The following is a 17,946-nucleotide window of genomic DNA, read 5'->3' as shown; positions in this document are numbered from 1 at the left end:
AAAGAGAGGAAAACAGAGAGAGAGGGGAGAGCCCTGAGAGCCCTCAACTTCCATCTTTCAAATAACCCAACATGTCAGCAACTGTCCCTCCTGTAATTTGGCTGTGAGGGTCTGCACAACCTGAGTTGGGTTTCTGTCACTGACATTCAAAGAGCTTTGACTAACATAGCTGCATCACATTCCTATAGACATTCAGAATCAATCCATGAATGCTAGAGAGTAGGGGGATTACTTCTTGGTAACTTCTTGATATAACATTTGATACACTTCTTGGTAACATTTGGTAACATTACTTCTTGGTAACATTTGATTGGGCCTTGAAAGATAAAATTTTTATAAGTTAAATGAAGAGGTGAGAGAAATCCACATCAATTTGAGTAATGGTCCTGCAACTGCAATACAAATATAAATCCAGCTGCTACTGTAATGTTTGGTGAGCAGAAAATCCCTCAAAAAATAGTTGTTAGAATAATTAATAAGTAAATGAATGAGGGAATGAATATAGTATAGGGAGTAGAAATAGATGCTTACCCAACTGCCAAGAAGCAACCTATCCACCATACACACATCAGAAAAGTTATAGGACTGTATGAAATACATAAAATAAACAATAGAAAGACAAAACAGGAAATCATTTTATTTATCTTAGGGCAAATGTCAAATAATAACCATGCTTTATCAACATAGAAAATCAAGCCTAGGCATGCTATCTTACAGAGGAAATCTAACCTCCAATGTCTGATTAATCTGCTCCTTTACCCCCCAACAATTCTCACTGTTATGCCCATGAAAAAATTGATAACTTCTTGTAAAAAAGAGGAGGTGGTAGAAGGGTTTTGAGCAGATAGAAAACAGAACGAGAAATAGATTTAATTTAATGAAGAGCTGCTGCTCTGCAAGATGGGTAGCCAAGTTAGGATGAGAAGGTGAGTGTGGGAGGTTAGTTGGGAGGCGGTTGGGGCAGTAATCCAGACCCATGAGCAATGTGACCAGAGAGGAAAAGATGAAAGTAGGAGATACCTGAAGGAAAAAAATTGCCAATGTTATTGATTGATTGGGTATAAAGGACAAAAGAAAAGGAAGTGGAAAAGATCTTCAGTACTTATAGTTGAAACTTCCCACCTAAAATGCCCTATCTTGTCCCAGTTTCATCTTCCAGATAAGAGAAATGGCAAACAACATTCTCTTCTGAAATTCTCTGTAGGTTAGCCACTCAGAACCCTGATGCTAAAACAACTGTCATTGTGAAGGACTTTTTGTGGCCTTGTGTTCATTGAAGAGGAAGAGAGATGAGAATTACGGCTCCGAGAAACTTTGCCGTTACCCACAACCTGGAAGTAATTTATTGTGTGTGCCCAGCTGGTGGCTGAGTTGTTTTGTTTTCCATACAAACCTCCTATCTCCACACTGGGCCAAACAGAGTCTCAAAAAAATCCCTTCTGTGGGGCAAAATATGCTCATGCTTAACTGACAGAATGAAAATCAAAATACCAAATGTCTATAGAAGAAAACTCACCTTCTCTGGGACAACTTTCTTTCCCCTCCACCTCATCCCTGTGACTGTTTCCTATCCTCATCTAAGGTAACTGTTGCCTATGGAACTGCTGCTTGTCTACCCAGTACCATTTCCTCCCCACCATGCTGCCATTCCTCACCAACAGAACACCTGCGCCATTGGATGCAGCCGTGGGCCTAACCCAAAGACTACATTTCCCAGCCTCCCTTGTACCTAATGTGCTTAAGGAAACCTGACTCTATAGTGAGATATGACCTTTTTGCTCTTCCCTCTTTCCTCTTTCATAATACCAAAATGTCAGAGAAGAGAACTGGAGTTCCAGCAGCCATCTAAGGCCATGAGATGATGTTGGAAATAGCAACCACATGCCAATAAGACAGAGCAGAAAGGCAGGGAGCCCAAGTCCTTCAAGACTCCCTTGAGGCACTGCCATAACAACTTGGGGCTGTCTACCTATGGGTGTCTAATATTGTACATTTCAGCTCATTGCATCCACCCCTGTTGAGAGGGTCACTTCATAGATTTTGAAACTGAATCACAGAGAATTTAAAGTGATTTTCCCAAAGTCTCATAGGCTTTGAGACTTGAACCCAGTACCCCAACTGTCCAGTGCTTTTTATACCAGAAGGACTCAACCAAAAGGTCCCAGAAGTAGCTTTCAGCTACTGACACTATGGATTAATTTCAGTTTAGTTTTCTTTATCATCCTGCCCCAAGTTTTCTCTAGAAAGATCTTGCTACCACACTCAGGTTCTTCCTGGCAAAGACCAAATGTCTGCTCTACCCTATATGAAAGAAACTTATGGACCCTACTACCAAGAGGAGAGAGGCCATGAACAGGCATTATGACTCTAAAGTTCTACAACTAAGCTTTAGAAACCAGAGCAAACTTTCTCCAGGCACATCAGAAAAATGTGCCTACTGAGCAGTCTTCTCAGAAGGGAAGAGAAGGCTGGGCGAGGTGGCTCACGCTGTAATCCCAGCACTTTGGGAGGCAGAGGCAGGTGGATCACTTGAGGTCAGGAGATCCAGACCAGCCTGGACAACATGCTGAAACCCCATCTCTACTAAAAATACAAAACTTAGCCGGGCCTGGTGGCATGCGCCTGTAGTCCCAGCTACTTGGGAGGCTGAGCCTGAAAAATTGCTTGAATCTGGAAGTCGGAGGTTGTAGTGAGCCGAGGTCATGCCACTTCCCTCCAGCCTGGGTGACAGAGCCAGACTCCATCTCAAGAGAAAAGAGAAAAGAAGGAAAGAAGGAAGGAAGGAAAGAAGGAAGGAAGGAAGGAAGGAAGGAAGGAAGGAAGGAAGGAAGGAAGGAAGGAAGGAAGGAAGGAAGGAAGGAAGGAAGGAAGGAAGGAAAGAAAGAAGGAAGGAAGGAAGGAAGAAAAAAAAAAAAGGAAGAGAAGTAATTTCATCAGGAGATCGTGTGACTTCCCCTGCGACTGGACCTGAGGGCTTTTCACTTGTTCTTAGAAAAAGCCACAGCAACAGCAAATTGGATGCACACTACCAATGATCCATCCAAAATCAAGGACTGCAGCCTCAGTCCCAAATAGCAGAGACTGAAATCTTCAGTCTTTCAAAGGAAATACCTCCATTTTTAAATCTTTATTGCACAGTGTTGTACAGGGCATTCTCTGTACTAGTTTGAGTGATAAAACAATTAACAGACTACCTTACATTTACAGTTGCCCTTGAACAATGCAGGGATTAGGAGTGCTGATCCCATACACAGTCAAAAATGCACATATAACTTTCAACTCCCCCAAAACTTAACTGCTAATAGCCTACTATTGACTGGAAGCCTTACCAGCTGACAATCAATAAGCACATATTTTATATGTTAATGTATTATATACTGTATTCTTACAACAAAGTAAGCTAGAAAAAACAATTAAGAAAATCATAAGGAGGAGAAAACATATTTACTATGGATTAAGTGGAAGTGGTCATCATAAAGGTCTTTATCCTTGCTGTCTTCACAGGGAGTAGGCCGAGGAGGAAGAAGAAGAGGAGGGGTTGGTCTTGTTGTCTCAGGGATGGCAGAGGCGGAGGAGGCAGAGGAGAGGGAGGAGGTGAAAGGGGAGGTAGGCACACTTGGTGTCACTTTTATTGCCCTAAGCAGTTGAAAAGCCTGTGGTGTTCAAGGGCCAGTCATATATTCATTTTCTATTTCATACTTCTCCCTTGGCCAACGTTTGTCTCTTCCCAAAATCCATTCCTTTTGTAAAAAAATCTTTTGGAGATGTGTGCATGTTAAAATTTTTTCAAAAGACTACAAAAAATACAAAAATTAGCTGGGCATGGTGGTGTGCGCCTGTAGTCCCAGCTACTCGGGAGGCTGACGTGAGAGAATCCCTTGAACCTAGGAGACGGAGGTTGCAGTGAGCTGAGATCACACCACTACACTCCAGTCTGGGTGACAGAGTTTCTCTCTCTCAAAAAAAAAAAAAAAAAAAAAAAAACAGAAAAGAAAGAATTGTGAGAAGGAAGGGGTATGGACTTCAAAAAACTAAGAACTGTTTGAAAGGGAAGAGCAAGGTGAGTGTGAGCTGAAGGAAATAATGTTGGGCCCAGAATGAAATGTCCCCAAAAGGCAGCTGGCTTAGCTTTTTTTTTTGTGCTTCTGTAATGTGTTCTGGAGGCTTCTTGGAAGTTCTCAGAATGCAGGATAATTTGCAGTTGAGGGGGCTAATGAATAGCTGTCTCCTAATAACGGCCCTTCTAATCCCTTTTTCTCTAGATCAAAGAATCGTAATTCCTTAAAGTCAAAAACAAATATAGCAAATGCTAGACACCACCACCTGAGGGTAAGTTCTGAGGTTCCCATGGGGTGTCTATCTGGAGTAAAGCTGCCTAAAGGGCAGATTACTGTTAGAAAGAACAAACAGATTCAACATGTGACCTTAAGACACTGCTTCTCCTGGATTTCATGATTTCCCATGAGAAAGCCACTATCTTACTGATTGTTTCCCCCTTTCAGTAAAACTCTCTCATTTCTTTTAGGACTTTGTCTTTTGTTGTGGGAAGTCAGGGACCCCGAACAGAGGGGCCAGCTGGAGCCACAGCAGAGGAACATAAATTGTGAAGATTTCATTTTAACATGGACATATATCAGTTCCCAAATAATACTTTTATAATTTCTTATGCCTGTCTTTACTTCAGTCTCTGAATATAAATTGTGAAGATTTCATGGACATTTATCAGTTCCCAAATAATACTCTTATAATTTACTTTAATCTCTTAATCCTGTTATCTTGGTAAGCTGAGGATGTACGTCGCCTCAGGACTATTATTGTGCTAACTGTACAAACTAAAACATGTGTGTTTGAACAATATGAAATCAGTGCACCTTGAAAAAGAACAGGATAACAGTGATTTTAGAGAACAAGGGAAGACAACCATAAAGTCTGACTGCCTACGGGGTTGGGCAGAATAGAGCCATATTTTTCTTCTTGCAGAGAGCCTATAAATGGACATGCAAGTAGGGAAGATATCGCTAAATTCTTTTCCTAGAAAGGAATATTAATAATTAAGACCCTGGGAAAGGAAAGCATTCCTGGGGGGAGGTCTATAAACGGCCACTCTGGGAATGTCTGTCTTATGTGGTTGAGATAAGGACTGAAATAAACCCTGATCTCCTGCTTATTAGGGTAGGGGAAAAACCCCATCCTGGTAAATTTGAGGTCAGACCAGTTCTCTGCTCTCAAACCCTGTTTTCTGTTGTTTAAGATGTTTACCAAGACAATATATGCACAGCTGAACATAAACCCTTATCAGTAGCTCTGCTTTGCCTTTATCCTGTTCCCTCAAAAGCATGTGATCTTTGTTCTCCTTTCTGCCCTTTGAAGCATGTGATCTTTGCAACTTACTCCCTGTTCTTACAGCCCCTCCCCTTTTGAAATCCTTAATAAAAACTTACTGGTTTTGCAGTTCAGGTGGGCATCATGGTCCTACCGATATGTGATATCACCCCCGGAGGCCCAGCTGTAAAATTCCTCTCTTTGCACTCTTTATTTCTCAGACCAGCTGACACTTATGGAAAATAGAAAGAATCTACATTGAAGGCCGGGTGCGGTGGCTCAAGCCTGTAATCCCAGCACTTTGGGAGGCCGAGACGGGCGGATCACGAGGCCAGGAGATCGAGACCATCCTGGCTAACACGGTGAAACCCCGTCTCTACTAAAAAAAAAAATACAAAAAACTAGCCGGGCGCGGTGGCAGGCGCCTGTAGTCCCAACTACTCGGGAGGCTGAGGCAGGAGAATGGCGTGAACCCAGGAGGCGGAGCTTGCAGTGAGCTGAGATCCGGCCACTGCACTCCAGCCTGGGTGGCAGAGCGAGACTCCGTCTCAAAAAAAAAAAAAAAAAAAAAAAGAATCTACATTGAAATATTGGGGGCGGCTTCCCCCAATAGACTTTCATTTTCAAAAGTTTGCTTATTCTGTGTCTTGGCATAGATCTCTGATTTATCCTGTTTTGGGTTTACTCATCTTCTTGAATCTGCAGTTTTACGTTGTGTGTCAAATTTGGGACGTTTTCAGCCATTATTTCTTTGAATACCTTTCAGTTTCTTGCCTTTATTCTCCTTTCCTTCCCAGACTTGATGACATGAATGTTAAGTCTTTTGTTACAGTTCTGTGAGTCATTAAGGCACTGTCCCTTTTTTGTTTGTTTTGTTTCTGTCTATTTTCTCTCTGTTCAAAATTTCTGTTGTTCTATCTTCAAGTTCGTTTATTCTTTCATTCCCTTGATTCTGCTGTTAAGCCTATCCATGGAGAATTTTGTTATTGTATTTCTTGGTTTTAAAATTTCCATTTGATTCTTCTTTTATATATTATATTTTTATTGTACTGTGATTTTCTCTCTTTTTTTTGGGGGGGGGTGAGACTTTCCATTTTATTTGTTTTGAGAATGTTTATAATTGCTTGTTGAAGCATTTTTGTAATGGCTGCCTTAAAATCATTCTCAGATTATTTTATTTTATTTTTTTAGAGATGGGGTCTTGCTCTCTCACCTAGGCCATAGGGAAGTGGCACAATTATAACTCACTGCAGCCTCCAACTCCTGGGTTCAGGCAATCCTCCTGCCCCAACCTCTCAAGTAGCTAGGACTATAGGTGCATGTCACCATACCAGGCTAATTTTTAAATTTTCTGTGGAGATAGATTCTTACTACGCTGTCCAAGCTGCTCTCGAACTCCTGGCCTCAAGCAATCCTCCCACTTCAGACTCCCAAAGCACTGAGATTACAGGCGTGAGCACTGTGGGCCCGGCCTCTCAGATAATTTTAACATCTGGGTCATATTGGCATTGGCATCTGTTGATTGGCTTAACTCTAATCAGGTTCTTGGGATAAGTTGAGACCAGATCTTAATTAAATCTCCTGTTTTGGCAGGCCTTCTCAAATTCCACTCCAGCAGGTTGAGGAAAAGGGTACCACATTGCAGCCTGACTGGGTGAAAGGTCAGATTCCATTCAGCCTCTGTTAACAGTCAGTGGGTGGGAGGGTCCCTCATTACTGCTGTGCAACGGTGGGAGTTCTGGCTCCCTATTAAGCCTCTGCTGATGCTGTCCTCATGCCATATTATTCCTCAAGTCCCAAGGTCCTTAGTCCATCTGACTTTTTCTGTCCACCTTTCAGGGTCCTCTTATGTTTGCTTTACATATAATGTCCAGAGTTTTAAGCTGTACTTAGCAGGAGGATTAAGGAAAAGAACTTATATCCCATCTTTTTGGAAGTGGAACTACCTAGTCTTTTTGGATACTGTGTTCTTTTGTGTATACGTTCAATCCTTTACTTTTTGAACATTTAAAACACACATTTTTTGTACACAGTAGTTTGTAATTTTTTTCTGCAGCCTTTGCCTATGTTTTTCTGCAGTTTGCAGTTAGTGTTGACTCTTGCTCATGTGTCTGATTCCTCAAGTTTGCTTGATTTTATTCTAAGCTTATCATTACCATGTAACTTTGGGAATCCCAAAGGGCTTGGATTGAGATGATTTGTCTTGATTTCTGCTGGGTGCTTGGAAGCAGTTGCCAACCTGCAAACATTTTTAATTAATTTCTTGGATTACATGTTTCTCAGACTGCAAGTGATGTAAGTTCAAATTTCAAGACTACATGGAAGTAAAGTCACAATTACAAGTCAATATGGGAGACTTTTAATATTTTAATATTATCAATTTTTTTTCTATCTAGTATCATTAATCCTCTCTCTGACTCCTCACCTATATATAAAGGCCAGGACCCATCAGAGAGCATCCAATGATGCTGGAACTTCAGTATGCTGTCTCCACCCCTAGCCTCTATCTTTGGAGATGTGTGCTTCATTGTCTCCTTCATCCTCTCCTCAAAAGAGAATTTTGCTCAAAGAATGTTTCCATACAGTTTCAGAAACTCTATTATTTTACTGCACATCCTTCAGAGGGGATGGTCTCTGCTTTTTATAATCAAAGATATTTATTTTTCCCAAATGTCTTTCTTCAGATAGGACAGTCATGTATTCTGCCTATGCCATAGTTGGGGTACAGGTTTGAGGTATCCCAAGAGCTTGGGGTTTGAGAAGGAAGGGGCCAGCTCCAGCTCTGAGCGCCTGCTTTGGCTTCTGAAGAGTGGCCACATGTAAGGAGAGAGGCTAAGAGGGGCTTTGCATACCCATCACCATTCTAGTTTCCCTCACTTCTGCCTGCTAACATTACCTAATTTTAAAATACATAATTATCTTGTGAAACTGTCATTTTAAAAAAGATAAGAAAAACTACTGTAAAAAGGGGCATTCAGGGATTGCCAAGGTGAGAAAATCAAGCAAAGACCCAATCCTAATACCTGACTTAGTCAGTCTTCCCTTCCCCTACCAACCTTATTCCCTCACTACCTTATATAGCTATTAAGGTAGGATGGTGTCACATGGTCCTGCCCAGCCTGCAGGAAGGGCAAGAGACAAATAGCTTCACATTTTACCAAAAACAGAAACTGGCAGTTTGGGTGTGGCCACGCCCTGAGTTCAGAAGTTAGGGAGCAGTCCCAGACCCTGTATCTTTTATTGAGGAATAACTCTGTCATTGACCCCTAAGAACTTGTCCCTTTCTGACGAAGGCTGGGGAGGTGGGATCTGCTCCCATCTCTTAGCTTAGTATAAGCAACAATAGATAGCAGTCCAGCACCTGTGCTTTCTGTCTTCCACATACTCTGTAGCAGTAGTGAAGCACAGGACTTTCAGTGCTGTGCATGTGTAGGTGAGGGAGCTGTCAGGGCGGCTGCTCTGGGCCTCATTTCCTCCCTTCTCCAAAAGAAAAGTGTTCACCAGTGACCGACCCTCACTTTCTATCTCAGTACCAATGAGCCTATAAGCAGTTCTGTGTGAATGATACTGGACTGTAGTCTGTCTTGTGTCAAGAATTGTGAAAGATCTGGGATTTTACCCTACTTGGGAGCTAACAAGTTAGCCTGCCACCATTTCTTGGATGTTGGCCGGAGACACAAGATTCCTGGATCAGAGACAAAATATTTTATTACTTACAGCACAGCAAGCAGCGTAGGCTTCATATTTGCATCAGTTCCCCTGCCCTCCTCTCCACAAAGCCACAAGTCCCATGAGGAGATGTGGACCATCTCAGATGGATACTGCACATGCCTAGATGGTTATTACACATGCAGTGGGTTTTTATTACAGCTAAGGAACCCTGATCTTAGGAAACCTTCAATCTTATAAAGAGGCTGCTAGCAAACCTGCCCAGTCTTTGTCCCAGAGAGAGACATTATCTTGTTATACTTGTCAGAAAACAAAGCTGCCCTCTGCCCTGGAGGAAGATACTATCTCTATCTTCTAAGGCTATTTGCTGTACAAATATTCTTGAAAAGATAGTCCAGAACAAGCTGACACAAGACATGCAGAAACAAGAGAGGCCCATACAGAATTGTCTTCAAATACTGCTTTGCCACAGTCTTTTTTTTCTACTCTGCCTCCAAGTGTTCATTTTAGTTTGAAAGTAAACACTCACTTGTGTGATTGTTCAGTTAAAGTCTGTCTTGCCACAAAACTGTAAGCTCATAAAAACTATGAGAGGTGCTATTTTTGCTCCACCACACCCCAGCTCCTATTGTCTGGCACATTGTAGGCATTTAATGTATCCAAGAACAGGCTAGCTAGGGGTAAATGGAAAAAATGTAAAGTGGTCAGCTTGATATTTGCCTGTAACATAAAGCTGGAGGGGTTTAAATCGTGGATATGAAATTCACATCATTACCTGGCAATGTCTGTGCAATCCTGCCTTCCTCCCTTGCTTTTTTGAATGTTCTCTCCATCAGTGTATCAAAGCACAAAACAAGCTTTTTTGAGGGTTACATGGGAAACTTATTCATCTCTAATTTGAGCAAACCATCATCTAATTAAAAATTTTAGATTAAATATGCTAATACAGATGATCTTTTAAAAAAGAATAATTACAAAGGGACTTCAAGAGGATAATTACAAATGGGAAATGTTGAATCTGAATAAAATTCCTATTTTCTTTAATCACTGAAACCCTCTCCTAACAAGAGCCTGAAATTATCTATATTTAAATATTGTATGTCACGAGGATCTCTCCAGGCTTTGAAGGAAATATGATTAAGTTATTGGTGAGACATCATCCTCAGTCCCTTTTCAGGCATGCAAATTCAGAAGATTCCAGGCTGCAAGGGATAACCCAAACTGATTTACAAGACCTGGTCCTGAATCAGAGTTTATAGGGAGATTGGCTGGACCCTCTGACCACTAAAGCCAGTAACTTGGTTGCACTGTCTTAGTTTTATAAGCTGAGCAAATTCTTACAGACTTCTAACTGGAAGTAAAACTTCTGGAGAGTTGCATCTACCGTGTCCCAAGGGATCTCACCGGGGAGCGTACCAGAAGAAATTATCTGTCCAGTAATTCTGCCTAGGTCCTACATATCAAGATTTCTCAAAGTATGGTCTGGGGCTCCTAGGACTTCCCTGACTGCTCAAAATGCCAAAGTGCAAATCATTTTGATCCTCAGAATGTTGCTCAATTTCAGAGACTTCCAATATTTACCTATGTGATAGAGCTCCTTAAAAATAATTCACTGAATGAGTTGCTGAGGGTGACTAAAGCTTAGTATTCACAAATTTAAATTAGCAGATCACTAGAATTTATGAAACACACTAACTCAGCATTCTGAGAAGTGTGGCTGCCATGCAACTCTTAGAAAAATCATAAAGCTTCTACTGCTATATTGGTAAGGAGGATGTTTGGTTACCAGGCATTATAAATATGGTTTTCAATTGGTAGCAAAGTGTAGTTAAGAGAGTAGGTTTTCAGCCGGGCATGGTGGCTCATACCTGTAATCCCAGCACTTTGGGAAGCTAACGGAGAGGGGCAGATCTCTTGAGCTCAGGAGTTTGAGAGCAGCCTGGCCAATATAGTGAAACCCCGTCTCTACAACAAATACAAAAATTAACCGGGCAGGTGGTGTGTACCTGTGGCCCCAGCTACTCTGGAGGCTGAGGTGGGAGGATCACTTGAGCCTGGGAAGTGGAGGTTGCAGTGAGCCAAAATTGTACCACTGTACTCCAGCCTGGGTGACAGAGTGAAACACTGTATCAAAAAAAAAAAAGGAGTAGGCTTTGGAGTCAACTTACCTGGATCTGAATTCTGGTTCCCTCCTGTACTAACTACGTGACTTTTGAGAAGTGACCATTTCTCTGTGTCTTTATTTCTTGTGTGTAAAGTGAGAATAGTAACAGTACCCACCTCATGGGTTGTTGAGTGGACTAAAGGACATAATTCTTATGAAATCCTTAGCATAGTGACTAGCACACAGTGCTCAATCAATAAAATTGTGAATCCATGCATTTCCAGTTACAGTTATTCTTGCATCAGTTGTTATTTTATTAACTGTTAGCTTTTACTTTTGTTCCTGGTTTTCCTGTCATATAATTGCTGCACTGTTATCCTTTTATTTTTAAGTAATTACTGCATTGTTATATCTTGGTCTTACTTATTTGTTCAACCAAGTTCTCTTTCCAACGGGGAAGACAAAAAGGGTGGGGTAAAGGGACCAGAGGCTACTGCTGCCAGGTTGCCACCCTATCCTGTCTGTCCCAGACTGGTATGTAGCATCAAGCCCCCTGTGGTCCCCTGGTGTAAGCCCTAGAGGCCAGCCCAGGATGGGAAGCAGGCTGAGCACAGATGACGCTGGCCAGCGCATACTCACTGCACCTACACACACTATCCCCTTAGGACATAGAACCAAGTGCCAGACAATTGGGAGCCCTTAGGGGGAGCCAGAGTTAACTTTTTAGTTCCCAGAAAGGTTCGGATAAAGGCCAGATAAATCAGTCTGCTTCTCCCCTAAAGATTCTGAATAATCACGCCTTTTTCCTTTAGTTCAGAAAGATTCTCTGTCACAGCTTTTATTTAATTCCACTGTCATTCAAACCAGCAGCTTAAGGCTTAGAAAGGAAAAGTCCTATTGCTTTCCTTCCCCATCTTGCTTCCTGCAAGTGCCCCTTCGCATAAGAGCTCTTGTGAAGATTTACCCAAAAAAGCTGGACACGCCTGGTTTCTAAGGTCAGAAAACACTGATTTCAATACTACCTGGGCTACCTTCTAGTTATGTGACCTAAGGCAAGTCATTTTACCTTCCAAGGCTTCGTTTTCTCATCTTCAAAATATAGGGCCTTCATGAGAATCTAGCAAAATAATGCAAGTGGGGGAGCTGGCTGGCCCCTGTGGGCACTCTGCAAGTATGATTTTTATGCCTGCACGTAACACTCAACTCACTCAATAAGTCTCTTTGGTTTCATGTGACCATGTGACTTTGTGGTATAATAAGAAGTTCATTTGTTTTCTGTCCCTAGTTCCTGGCACAAGCTTCTAAAACCCTTGGGTTTTCCTGAGAGATAAGAGTGCCTTGTGGTAATGGCAGTGTTTTGTATCTTGACAGTGTCAATGTCAAGATCCTGGTTATGGTACCACAAGGATTGTCATAATCCCATTTTATAGTCTCATACATACTCCTACTCCATCCTTAACCTTGTGCAACCACTAATCTGTTCATTTCTATAGTTTTTGTCATTTCCGGAATGTTATATATGTGGAACTATACTGTATGGAACCTTTAAGACTGGCTTTTTTTCACTCAATGAAATTTCCAGAAGAGTCATCCAACTTGTAGCATTTATTTATAGTTTCGTATTTTCAATTGCTGAGTAATATTCCATAGTAAGGATGTACCACAATTTGTTTCATCACTCACCTATTGAAGGACATCTGAACGGTTTCTAATTTGGAACTATTATGAATAAAGCTACTGTTGACATTCATGTACAGGTTTTTTTATGAACATATGTTTTAATTTATCTGGGATAAATGCACAAGAGTGCAATCACCAGGTTGTATGGTAGTTGCATAAGAAACTGCCAGTTTTGTAGAATGGCTGTATCCATTTTCATTTCCCAGCAAATAATTATTGATGCAGTCTTTCTGTAGTCTCACTCCTTTTTGTGTTAGACATTATGGTAGTTATGTAGTGATACCTCATTGTGGTTTTAATTTGCATTTCCCTAATGGCTAATGATGTCATATATCTTTTTATGTGTTTATTGCCATCTGTATATCTTCTTCAGTGAAATGTTGGTTCATGTGTTTTGCTTTTTTTCTAATTAGATTTTTTTACTGGATATAATTTTTTATTAAGTAATGTGAGCCAAACATTTTGAACACCTTGAGTAGTTTGTGTAGTATTATTTTGCACTTCACCAAATATACCAATATATATGCACACATACAAACACACACATACAACCAAAAATGTGTCTATAAATCAATCAACCTCTTTTGCTTATAAGGATCTTAAATGAGCTCTGAAAAGTTGTCAAAACATATACTGCTGAGGTTCTTAAACTTTTAAAATCATAGATGTCTCAGCACATCTGACTATAATGAACCTTCTGTATACAAAAATATACAGAATTTTACCTTCAATTTTACAGGGTTCCTGGTGATATTGAAGGCAGCAATGAACCCCAGGTTAAGAAAACCTAGTTTGGGTCAGGGGCAGTGGCTTATGCCTGTAATCCCAGCATTCTGGGAGGTTGAGGCAGGAGGATGATTTGAGGCCAGGAGTTCAAGACCAGCCTGGGCAACATAGTGAGATCCTTGCCTATACAAAAAAAAAAAAAAAAAAAACCTAAAAATTAGTCAGGTGTGGTGGCACATGCCTATAGGCCTAGCTACTCAGGAGGCTGAGGTGGGAGACTCACTTGAGGCCAAGATTTGGGGGCTATAGTGAGCTATGATTATGCCAGTGTACTCCAGTGTGGGTGACAGAACCAGATCCTGGGAAGAAAAGAAGGGAGGGAGGGAGGAAGAGAGAAACAGAAAGAGAGAAAGGAAGGAAGAAAAAAAGAAAGACAGAGAGGAAAGAAGGGAGGGGGGAAGGAAGGGAGGGAGGAAGTGAGGGAGGAAGGAAGGAAGGGAGGGAGGAAGGAAGGAAAGAAGGAAGGAAGGAAGGAAGGAAGGAAGGAAGGAAGGAAGGAAGGAAGGAAGGAAGGAAGGAAGGAAGGAAGGAAAAATAGTTTGCAGAATGGCTATGTGTTTGACTGGAAATGGCTTTGAAGGATTCCACATCTTGAAGGTATAGCTTCAGAGGAGGCTTAAAACTTCTAGCATTGGATGTCAACACCAGGTGAGCATAACAATTACTGGAGTTTCTTACACAGATACCAGGGCTCACCTCCAGATCTGACCCAGTCAGTCTGGGATGAAGCTCTGTATTTTACACAGTTCACAAGCTAGGGCTGGGAAGACAAGGTGGATTAGACAACCGCCCACCTTCACTAATGAACTTTTTTTCTTTTTTTTAACTTGAAGAACTCAAGGAAGGACATTACATAATTTCCAGAATGTAATTCCCTTTGCACTGAAAAGGGAATTTTCCCTTTAGACTCTGACCTAAATACACTTCATCTCCTATTCTCATGACAAATGTAGCTCCCAAGTGCCACCAAGAAAACTTTAAAATCTTTAAAACTGTTATGGAGGCAGCTCTACCATGTTTCCGTATCCTGGGCCAAATCCCTGCAGGGTCCTCTCACCTTTGCTCTATAATGCTCATTTTTCAAAGTGAGTATTTTAGTTTATCTCTGCTATACCCTATCCTGTAAAATCCCATCCACTGGTTAGAACACCATGCCTGATGATTCTCAGGTTACCTGCACAGAGCAGCGGGATGCCCTTGGGTGCCCTGGCTTACCTGAACAGAGCAGTAGGCTGTGCTGGCTTACCTGCTCAGAGCAGCAGGGTGTCCTGGCTTACCTGCACAGAGCAGTGGGGTCCCCTGGCTTACCTGCTCAGAGCAGCAGGGTATCCTGGCTTACCTGCATAGAGCAGTGGGGAGCACTGGCTTACCTGCACAGAGCAGTGTGGTGCTCCAGCTTACCTGCACAGATCAGCTGGGTGCTCTGGCTTACCTGCACAGATCAGCTGGGTGCTCCAGCTTACCTGCCCAGAGTAGCAGGCTGTGCTGGCTTACCTGCACAGAGTGGCAGGATATCCTGGCTTACCTGCATAGAGCGGTGGGGAGCACTGGCTCACCTGTACAGAGCAGTGGGGTGCTCCAGCTTACCTGCACAGATCAGCTGGGTGCACTGGCTTACCTGTCCAGAGTAGCAGGCTGTGCTGGCTTACCTGTACAGAGCAGTGGATGCGCTGGTTTACATGTACAGTCCAGTGGGCTGCACTGGCTTAGCATCCAGTCAACTGTAGGCTTTAAAGGCAGCTGGAGTGTCCTGAAATTGCAGTTCTTCCCTTATTTATCTGGGCATTCTTGGATATGCTTCTTAACTTCTGAGTTCCGGTTTCCTTATATATAATAAGAACAACAAAATACTATCCTCACACAGGAGTTGAGAATATTGGATGAGACAATACATGCATGGTTCTTGCCATAAAAAGGACATTCAGTGAAGTGTTCATTCCCTTCCTTCTCCATGGATAGTGGCATAGTGGTATCTTTCCACCTAAAGTGAGCTCGCCCTAAGCTCTGGGGAGCTCACCCTGCCCCTCTGCTCCTCTTCCCACAGGAGACCTTTTGTTTCATACACTCCTTTTTACTTCCCTGGTGCACCAGGGTCCCTGCAATGCTATCCTGAACCTTCTCCCTTGGAGGTGAGCCCCATACCTCCCATGGCACAGACCAGGTGGGACTCAGCCATGAAGCCTCTCAGGCTTCTATAACTGAATGAATTTCCCAGCAGGGCAGAGGATGGGGGTTGGAGACTCGGAGCAGTACAGCAGGATGGTGCCTTTAAAGCTGAATCATGACATGGCTGCAAACTGACAATATGTGCTGACCATCTGGCCCAAAAGAAGTTATGTCCTCTGACAGCCACCAGAGTAGAATCTTGAAAGAAAGGAACTAGACTTTTCCAGAACGCAGAGATTACTCACACATGAGGATCTCTAGGAACCATGGAAATCTTGGGCCACGACCTTCCACTCATGTGTCATGCCCTATTCCAGCAATATTCTTTTTGACTTATATGCAAAACCAATGTTTCCTCTCCTTATGTGAATAGCTCTTTTTTCGTCGTTGTTGTTATTTTTTTTGTTCTTTTAGATGGGGTCTCACTCTGTCACCCAGGCTGCAGTGCCACCACACAACCATAGCTCACTCTAACCTAGATCTCCCAGGCTCAAGCAATCCTCCCACCTCAGCCTCGAAGTAGCTAGACTTGAAGTATGTGCCACCAAGCCCGGGTATTTTTCTAGTTTTTTGTAGAGATGGGGTTTTGTCATGTTGCCCATTGCTGGTCTGGAACTCCTGGGCTCAAGGGATCTGTCCACCTCAGCCTCCCAAAGGGCTGGAATTACAGGCATGAGCCACTGTACCCAGCTCTTCAGATACAAAGACTTCACATCCACCAGCATCTGTGACATCTCTCAGAAGACAAGCCCATGAAGGGGGCTTGCAGTGGTGAAGGGCTTCGACTCTGGTGCTAGGCTACCCTAGCAGTCTGCCTCTCTCTAGCAAGGCGAGCTTGGGCAAGTCGTTTAACCTTCCTGTGCCTCAGTTGCCTCATCTATAGTGTAGAAACAATACCTGCCTCATAGCGTTATTGTCAGGATTAAGTATGAGTGAAACACTCAATACACACATAGTTCTTGCCATTAAAAAGGACATTCTTAGTGCTCAGCATCTAAGAAAGCACTATACACATAGTAGCCTTACTACTATTACTGTATTTACTACTAAGAGCTGGATACTCACAAGAGCAAATGACTACAAAATGCAAACAGGACCAGGCTCTCCATGGCCCCTACAACTGCTTCCCGTGCTTCTACAGTTGCTGGTCCAGTTTCATCTTCTTCCAGGCCAGCCATTCTGAAGAGTCTGGGAAAATTATCTCCTCTCCCCACCCACCTAATTCAAGGAATCTATCTTCAGTAAGCAGAGAGTTTAGGGGCAGAATCATTTCTGCAGAGCCAGCAAGCCCTTATCTACATTCTTCTTCTGAGTCAAAAACCCAAAGGCTGCAGCAGCTCTCTTCAGGCAGTTCAGCTAAACTTTCTAGGTGCTGCTTGGTGTTTCCCCAGGACTAGGATCTGGTTTTTCCCTGCCCATTAACAGTAGCTCACTCAAGGAACTTACTTATTTTCTGCTATCTCCTCGCCATTTTAGCTGCTTGCCAACACAGTAGTGAAAAGTATACGCTCTGGAGTGAGATTGCTGAAGTTCAACTACTGATCAGGCCTTCTCTGTGCCTCAGTCTCCTCCTCTGTAAACGCATATAAATTATAGTGCCTACATCGTGGGGCTGTTAGGAAAACTAAGTGAAACTTTACAGGTAAGCATTGCAGGTCATGCACAGTGTCTGGCTTATAGGTGGAAACTCAACAAAGTTTAGCTCTTTTTGTTATTTCCTTTCTTCCATCCTCACTCATTCCCACCTACATTCTTGTAAGATGGAACCTCCTTGATTGTGACGCCAAAAGGAGAAAAAATTATCAGATTATAACCGTCCCTAACATGCGCACACACGTGCATGCGCACGCGCGCGCACACACACACACACACGCTGCCCAAGACAGCCTTCAGAGGCTGGATAACTCCATGAAGAGATGATGCTGAAGGCATTGCTAGTGGAGCCAAGCACTCCTTTCTCCCACTTAAAAGCGATGGTTTGGAGCCGATGTTTCTGGGGCTGAGTCGGGGGAGATGGCCCCTTGTTGAATGGGCTCTCATGATAGAGTCAATATCTCACATCCCCTTCACAGGAGTCCACAGTGCACTGTGACTGAGATCAGCTGTTGTTTTCCAATTTCTTTAGCGCCCGCCTGCTGTCTAGACTAATTTAATAGCCTCCATAGCACTGGGGAGCCGGGTGTTCGGATGTTCACAGGAGTGGGAATGAAGCTGAGAGA

The 17,946-nt window shown here is 42.7% G+C and overlaps 1 long non-coding RNA gene across 1 annotated transcript in view; it reads right to left on the bottom strand.

Annotated features, from left to right (window-relative positions):
• Positions 1-17,529, bottom strand: part of LOC105489131 (uncharacterized) — a 126,022-nt gene extending 108,493 nt beyond the window's left edge. Inside the window, exons 1-2 of the long non-coding RNA XR_011613049.1 lie at positions 16,793-17,529; positions 15,211-15,384 (exon numbers count right to left, since the gene is read on the bottom strand). This is a non-coding gene — a long non-coding RNA (uncharacterized lncRNA). The remainder of the gene's footprint in view (positions 1-15,210; positions 15,385-16,792) is intronic.
• Between the last annotated feature and the right edge of the window lie 417 nt (positions 17,530-17,946).

This window comes from Macaca nemestrina, chromosome 14 (genome assembly GCF_043159975.1).
Source record: "Macaca nemestrina isolate mMacNem1 chromosome 14, mMacNem.hap1, whole genome shotgun sequence".
Taxonomy (NCBI): domain Eukaryota; kingdom Metazoa; phylum Chordata; class Mammalia; order Primates; family Cercopithecidae; genus Macaca; species Macaca nemestrina.
Note: the sequence above shows the minus strand (reverse complement) of the source record. Positions and strands in the feature narration are given on the sequence as shown.